The following is an 8,521-nucleotide window of genomic DNA, read 5'->3' as shown; positions in this document are numbered from 1 at the left end:
ACTTCATTTCTCAAGCTACTAGTCGGAGACCATGAAATCTCAGCCATGGCACGGTGGTAAGGTCCTACTCTGATTTAATCCTCTCTTTAGCTCAAAGTGCCATTGGAGCTATCACATCACATGATTGTGTTTGCAGTGGACTCAATACCCTCACAATTTTCTCAGGATTATGTTGTCACATGTGATATGGATCTGTTGTACCTGTTGTAGTTCGACCCAGCAGGTGGCTGAGCACCACAAGTCATTTGCCCACTCCTCTCTTCCCAGTGAGATGGAGGAGAGAATTGGGAAGAAAAAAAAAAAAAAAAAAAAAAAAAAAAAAGGAAAAGAAAAGAAAGGGGAAAAGGAAAAAAAATAGAACTTGTGGGTTGAGATTAAACTATTTATAAGTTGGAGAAAGGAAAAGAATAGTAGTTATGACTATATATATGGAAAAGAGAGATAACTATCACCTTGTTCAAAACTCCTGATGTTTGATGTCATATGGTATGGAATATTTCTGGCCCATTTAGGTCAGCTATCCTAATTCTCTTCCCTCACAGCTGCTTGGGCCCTTCACTAAGAATGGCCTCAGCTCTGTACAACACTGCTTAGCAGCAACTATAGACATTGATGTTTTATCAACATTGCTTGTCTCCTAGAACCAAAACACAGAATTATATCAGACACTCTAAGGAAGGCAATTCCATCCCACCAAAAACTAAGAAACTATCATGGCTGGTTTTAGAAGACCCTCCTCTCAATGGTCTTTCCAGTAGTCATCAGCTTTCTGGGTAAATAAGGGGATGTATTTATTATCACCTTCTGTGATTCAGCAGCAACTGAGCTGAGATTCACGAACAAAAATAGACATCAGTAGTTATCAAATACAAAAAAAAAAAAAAAAAAAAAAAAAAAAAAAAAAAAAAAAAAAAAAAAAAAAAAAAAGTAAAGCTGACAATGGCATTTTGCTTTAATGCTTCTAAGCAGGTATTGCAAATAGTGGTGTACATGCACACCCACACATACATGCACAGAAGAATACTCAATGAGGAATTTTTAAATGCTTGTTAGCATTTGCATCTGTGAAAAGGAAAACTCACTGCCTGGCTCAGTAGCAACTTGTATTTTAAGTTTAGATGATCAAAGACAAGCATAGAAGCACGCAGCTGCAACAGCTGAGTTAGTGAGCCCTTGTGCTGGGATGTAGCCAACAGGTGGCAGCTGGGCAAGTGGAAATGACTTGTGACCTCAACACTGTAAAAGATCTCAACAGCCCATTGATGCTTTATGTAATCCCAGCCATACTAGTCACTTCTCTGCTGGTTTCTCTGTAACCAGTACCAGTAAATGCAAGGTAGGCGCACTTCTCTAACTGGGCTGTGGTCACTGAGGCCCTACCTATGTCTGAGCCACACGTCATATGCTTATGTGGTTGCCCGGTGTTGTTTGACTTCTTAGAGATTTATGCCAAGCTTTTCTGGAGCAGCACTAGGAGCACTGCTGAACATACTGTCCTGAAAAACCCTGAAAAACTGTCATAAAAAAATCAGTAAGTTCCTCACAAGTACGTTACAGGTTTTTTTTTTTTTCTCCTCTTTTCTATATGACTCAGAAAATCAAGAGGCTAATTCTTCCAAAAGATTGGCTTTCTGCTATAATCCCATTCCTTATTTGACATTTCCTTATCTGATCAGCTCACCAATTATTTTCCCTTGTGCAGAAAATGGGTAAATGAGGACAACTCAGATGAGAATTGATCAGTTTGTTCCACAAACAAAACCTCATTCTGAGGCTCAGTGGTTATTACTCAGCATTAAAAGACAGGTGTTCATATACCTCTGTCCTTTTGTCTCCTCTTACCCTCCAGCTCTAATGAGAAAGAAAATGGTCCTGAAACATAGCAAGAAAATGCTTTTCACTATGAGCTTGTATTCCTTCGCCTCTTCTTTTTCTACTTCTCCTAGATTCCCTTGATCAAGAGTCTCTTGATCTTTTGGTATTGAAAGTCATCTCACCAAATTTCAAACATACCCAATCGTTCATAACTTCTCCCTTCAAGAAATGTGTCAAGCTCCTTTTGCATGTTTATTTCTGCTTCTCTTTGCAGATATCTTTAAGAGCTTCTCTACATTAACTCTTCACCTTGCTTCAGAAGATTCCCTTTTCTTTTCAAAAATAAGTGCCAGATTTATTTTTGATCTTTGAAGTGAAAGTGGCTTCTTACCTCTGTTTTTGCATAGCTGTGAGTAAGTATTGTCAGTTTTGAAGCCTCAAGCTCACAGTATTTTCTGTTTGAACAGAAGTTGAAACAAAGCCTGAGCATGTATTTTTAACCTTAGGTAACATTCCAGTTCTCTGAGGGCAAGCATCTCAACAGGTTAATTGACATGGATTTTACAGAAATCAGCTATATAAGTTACACCAGCTGAGTCTCTAGTTGGAGAAAGCAAAAACGATCCTATTGGGAAAGTAAGTATAATCATGAACAGACTCTGAGTTTATTCTCCTGTCAGTACATCCTTGAGGATGTAAAAGACTGCATCTTCTCATATTTTATGTGGTGCTCTTTGCTCGTTTGTGTGCAGATTCTCCTTCACCCAACACATTCACCTCTCTTGCGCCTTGACTCAGACTGGATGCAAGGAATACCTCTATATGAAAACTGGCTGACATATCCTATGACTGTCACTAAGCAAGACCAAATGGCCTCTTTTTCTGCCCAGTTGGTTTTTCATACTTGAATGGTTGTCCTGTTCACTTTTGGAGGGCCCTCCAGCACTGCTTCGTTGCCTACAAAAAATAGCTGCTGCAGTTGACTAGGATCCATGAAAGGATCCATGCCCATTTCTATTCCAGTTTCCCCTTTACTTGTGCTTTTTTCTTTTTTCTTCCCTATTCTTTCAACTGTGAGTGAACTGGGGGATAAAGGATGGCATTTTCCAACAAATGAACATGAAGTGCCAACTCCTTGAATTCATCGCATCTTCCATGAAGAACAACATTCTCATTTTATGCAGGTAAGGGGAATATCAGTGTTGCGGCCTCGCCAGAACTTTGTTGAGAAATGTAGTTTGGCTCAGGAACCAGAGAAGGGGAGGGACTTGAGACTTCTGGAGTTCTGTGATTGCCCTTCAGAACGGAGGCATTTCATCTGCTTTCTTTGTTTGCTAACTTAGTTTTCCAATGAAAAACTGAGATGTGCAGTGGAAAGCAGAGCTCTTTCATGCAAAATTCACTGCCACTGCAAGCTCTACTCTGTTGCAAAACAGTTTGATTAAAAAAAAAAAAAACTAAAAAAAAAAAAACCAAACTTTTCCATTGGTTCCAATTAGGAAAAATGTAGAGCTGTCTCTGTGCTGTGCCAGGGCTCAGAAGGAAACCTAGGTTAATGTCTGACTGGCTTGAGTGCTCAGATTATAGGTTTCACTGGGAAAACAAGACCTAGTTTGCTGAAAGTTCCTTTGAATTCTCCACAGAAATGTTGTTATTTATTTGTTAAATCAATTAAGTTTTTTCTTCTTGCTTAATTCTTCCTTAGCTGTTTATGTTGTGCAAAGACCTATGTTGCTTCGCTCATTTGTTTTGAAGATTTTCAGACTTATTTCCAGTTTTGACATTTCACTTGACATGTCACTTGTTTGTTTAAAGTGATATTTTTCATCGTTAAAGTATGAAAATGCCTTTAAGCTCATGAGCCTCTAAATTAAATGTTGTAATAATTAATGAGTATAGAATCACAGAATCCTTAGAGTTGGAAGGGACCTTTAAAGGTCATTTAGTCCAGCTCCCCTGCAATGAACAGGTACATGCACAGCTAGATCAGGTTGTCCAGGGCTTGATTCAGCCTCACACTGAAAGTCTCCAGGGATGGGGCTTCTACCACATCTCTGGGAAACCTGTTCTAGTGTTCACTACCCTTACTGCAGAAGACATTTTCTTTATATATAACCTACATCTACTCTCTTTTAGCATTAAACCATTTCCCCTTGTTCTTTCACTGCAGGCTCTACTGAAGAGTCTGTCCCCTTCCCTGTTGCTCCTCTTTTGATATTGAAAGGCCACTATCAGGTCACCTTGGAGCCTTCTGTTCTCCGAGCTGAGAAGGCTGAGCAGATAAGCTGTAAAAATAACAATCACCGATCTTGATATAAGAGAGAAAACTAAGGTAGCCACATGCTGCATGGATAACCCCAGAGAAAGTGTTAAAGTTGAGGTATTAGCTAGCTGGTTCAGGCAGTTTTAATTGCACATAAGTTAGTCCTTCTTTTGGCAGAATATGTTCCTTTTAGTCTCCAGGACGTCCAGACTCAGTGGGCACCTTATCCCTATTCGTCTCCCTTGTTCTCTGCCTGATTACTGGAATGTGGGCAGCATTTGGTAGAGGTGGCACATAAACCCTGTGGCTGCTTTCATCATTCTGTCAAAGGGAGGGAAATAATCGAAGAGCTGCAGCATGAAAACAAATGGCCAAATAACTGCTAAAGCAGGAAGTTCCAGCTCGTTGGAGCTCAGCTTATTACAGGCCATATGCCTGAGTGGCTCCTCTCACTGATTATTGTACCCAGATATGGAAACAAGTGTGCAAGTGCCTGTGGTTCATGAGGCCTGATTTGCTATAACTGCACAACTGCTGAGAGCAAAGAAAATAAGAACCCAAAGAGGCAGTGGGACTAATTGAAGAGAGAATCCTTTGCAAAATAATTTTTAAAAAAAAAAGCAAAAAAACAAACCAATTCCCCAAATATTTATGCAAAGATGTTAACAAGCAATAATAATTTGTTTTCCAAGCTCACAGCAGATGCTGTTCTTTTACTACACAGACTATATTCCTAAATGTTGCAGTTTAACATAAGTGGCGAAACAAATTGATATTCTCTTCTACTTTAAGTATCATGGGGTTGAATTAATAGTTACTCTTGACAGATAACACTGTCTAACACCCTTTCTGCTATGTTCAGTGTTTGCAGGGCATGCTCTGTAAATGAGGGACATAGGCACATGACTCAGTTCCTGAATGATGGGTGTATTACAGAGACTGAATGATAGAGCTGGCAGAAAACAGAAGGAGTGGAATAAGTCTGGTTTTAATCTGATATTTCATTTATCTTTACTCAGCAGAGTTCCTTCCAGGAGTGTTGAAAGTGCAGGTCCCAGCCAACCACTTAATTTAGGTATTATGAAATTGGAATAATCTAACAAATGCAACTGTTAGCAACAAAGAGACTACTCAACAGCTGTCTTACTGCCCATTTTCTCTGCAGAGCCCTTTGTTTCCCACAGGGCTTACCTGTCTTAAAGACTTATTCTGGAAGACATATTCCTCCTAAAGAACCTTTGCTAATTCACAGTTTTCCTTGTACTCTGCTGTAAATTCATACCCTTTCTTTAATTCAGATGGATTTCCCTTAAGAAGCTGTTACTTCTCTCATCACTTCTGTATTTTTGTGGCCAGGCTGTACAGCTCTGTGGTCTTTTTCTCCTCCAAAGTGTTGTTTTCTCATCTGTGTAGTGGTTCTTTGCACACATAATTCACAACATCATCCATAATTCAGTACAGCTACGTCAGTCCAGCTGCATTACTTAAAAAGGATGATGACAAGTTCTGTTTATTTTCAGTTATACTCTCCCTCTATGTGAGAATCTCCTTTCCTACCTTTGAAAACATTCACCTCTATTTTTTCACTTTGTTTGGCTCTTGCCTCATCTTTTATGTTGGCTACTTTAAACATCTTTTACTTTTGTTGTGTGTCTTGCTTCACTTTCCGAGCAGCACATCAAGTGAGGGTGTGCTTTATAACTAGAATGAGCTATGATGACAGCTCTGGTCTCTCTCTGGTTTGGTTTGAAATGCTGTTACATGAAATGCTAGGAAGGTGTCTAGACATGGTGCAGGGTAGGCACTGCATACACACTGAGCAGACATTACTGATGCCTCAGTGCCTTTTGTTGCCCCTTCAGTGTTAGTTCAGAAGAAAAAAAAGTGTTGTGTGACAATGCCTTAACCTGCACAGGATGGTTTTAACAGCCTTTCTCTTCTTGTAACAGTAAGTAAAACTAGGTATGTAAATCTGCTTCTTAAAATTTAAAAAACAAATCTTACCAATTGTATTAAAATTTGTCATTTTTTGCCTCACACAAAGGTCTATTAATTATCCTGCTGTCTCTGAACATGGCTTCAAAGAACAGGGTGACCACTTTTTTAAATAAAATTGCAGATTTACAATTTTCCAGCTCAGTGAATTGCTTGTGTTTAAATATATTGAAAGTCCGGTGCCAAGCTGCTCTGCATCCCTATGCAGCGTTTTACTGAGAAGGGGATAGGAGAAGGGTGTGTGAGAACAGAAAGAAGAGTGGTAGAGAAGCATAACCAGGGTGAACAGGCACAGTGCTAGAAGTATTCCTCAAAAAGAGAAGTCATTAAAGTGTGTGGAATGTCCTGAATTCAGAGGTGGCCCACAGCACATCAACCATCTTCCTGCTCCTAGAAGAGAGGAATAAACATGACAGGGACCCCAGAGGGGGTGAAGCTGATCTCTTCTGCAAGGGATGGCCCTTCACTCCAGTTGCAAGTTGAGCATCAACTTGACCTAACAGCCTTCGGCCTCTTTGCCTATTGACTCACTGGGGGAAAAGGAGAACAAGACACAAACTCTGCACTGTGTCTCAGATGCAGGTAGGTTTGACACAACTGTGCAGAGGCGCAGGATGATTCATGCTTCCTGTCAGCTTTGCTTGGTTGAGAAGGGGAAAGATGAGCCCACACAGGATTTTCCTGCTGCTCTCTGCAACTGAAAATTTGTGTGGTTTTTTTCATCTGCAATATTTTAAGTCATTCTGGCAAAGGGGAAGAATAGATAGGAAGGAAAAAAAAAAACATAAAAATGAGAGACAAGGTAATGTGTCTAAAAAGACAAAATTAATGATGATCTAAATAAAAAATATCTGAAGAAGAAAAAAGCAATACAGACACTAGTGACAAAAGCAAAGCTGGGGTTTGCATTTTTGTGTCTGTAGCTTGTGATCCTGACATATAACTAAGCAGCCTATTGTGGCAGCTTAGCTTGAGTATGACAAACGGCCTTTCTTGCAGACACGAAATAATAAAATATCCTGCTCCTAAAACTCAGCATCTCTTCTCAGTGTTTACAGTAGTGCTTAGACTCCTGAGGGTACCTGGAGACCACTGGCATTGGGCACTGTTGGCAGAAGGAGCAGTACTGTGATCTACCTACTGCTTCAGCTGCAGCTGAGGAGACCAAGTTAGAGGTGAGAAAGGACTTCAGGTACTTGGATCATGTTGACAATAATGTCAGTTTTATTTACGGTTTTACATACAGATAGACTGACCCTGGCACACTCCACTTGCCTGGACACAGTGCTAGGGGTAGCAGGGCTGTGCTCAGTGCAAGCATAATGCTGCAAAGTCTCCCCACAGTTTTTTAACAGGGCTGTAGGTGAAGTCAAGGCCCAAAGGCCTTTAGCTATCAGCTGCCCAGTTTCCTTTGCCTCCCTGCTTTTGAAACAACTACAGATGCTACAATAGCAGCCAGAAGTTTTCTAGCAGACCCACAGAGTTGCATTCATGCCTGAAGACTGATTTTGGTTGCAGTGTGTCTGTGACTCACAAACAGGAATAGGAGACAAAGATGTAAGTCTCGTTTGGGATACAAACCTTCTGTAAGAGATTGGCATCCTAGGTGGAAATCATGTTTTCTCACCATAAATGATTACACTTTTTATATCCAAGCTGGTCACTTCTAGAAGACAAAAATGAAAAGAAATGGACATTTTAAGAGAGCAGTGCACTAGATCTACTTTATTCCTATCTTTGGGTGAGATAAGTAACCCCAAGCAGGGAACTGCTTCTTTCTACTGACTGGAAAGAGAGCCCCAGGCTGGCCACATTAGTGGTGGGCACCTACGGTATAGATAGCTATGTTTAGCCAAATAATAATATAGATAGCTATGTTTAGCCAAATTCCTATTATTTGGCTAAACATAGATATATATATCGTAAATATAATACTGAGAAGTCATTATCAATGGCAATTGAATTTGATTTAAAAATGTTTTTTTCAATTCATTTTAATTGAAATCATGTCTCTTTGGATGTGACTCTACTTCTATCACATATAAAAATTGTTAGACAACATTATGCATAATTTCAGTTAGTGTTTTAAGTGGGAGGTTTTAATTTTTCCAAAAATGTGTTTACTGAAAAGCAAATTTAAAAATGTTTCTTGTCCTGATACATGGAAACTGTGGTGAAATCTTTTCTGTAATGTGGTGCATTAAGGGATGAATTTTGCTGTTTGCTTGGGTGTGATCAGGAGACACGACTGTGTCTCTTTGATTATTACATTAAAATGTTGCTCATGAAACACATTGAATTGACAATATTCCCTATTTTTAAGATTCTAGACTTATTGTTCCTAATTTTTGCAATTTTTAATCAGTCACAGTTCCTTGTTCTCACATTCCCAGTCTAAACATGACACTAAATTGTTATTTACAAGCAAAGAATGTGTCATAAAAATTA

The 8,521-nt window shown here is 39.4% G+C and overlaps 1 long non-coding RNA gene across 1 annotated transcript; it reads left to right on the top strand.

Annotated features, from left to right (window-relative positions):
* Positions 1-1,293: 1,293 nt before the first annotated feature.
* LOC140249530 (uncharacterized) lies at positions 1,294-2,166 on the top strand. Its single transcript, XR_011903029.1, has 3 exons — positions 1,294-1,336; positions 1,441-1,531; positions 2,090-2,166. It is a non-coding gene; the product is annotated as an uncharacterized lncRNA (long non-coding RNA).
* Positions 2,167-8,521: the final 6,355 nt, after the last annotated feature.

Source organism: Excalfactoria chinensis, chromosome 3 (genome assembly GCF_039878825.1).
Source record: "Excalfactoria chinensis isolate bCotChi1 chromosome 3, bCotChi1.hap2, whole genome shotgun sequence".
Classification (NCBI taxonomy): domain Eukaryota; kingdom Metazoa; phylum Chordata; class Aves; order Galliformes; family Phasianidae; genus Excalfactoria; species Excalfactoria chinensis.
The sequence above is the reverse complement of the archived record's forward strand: the minus strand, read 5'-3'. Positions and strand labels throughout refer to the sequence as shown.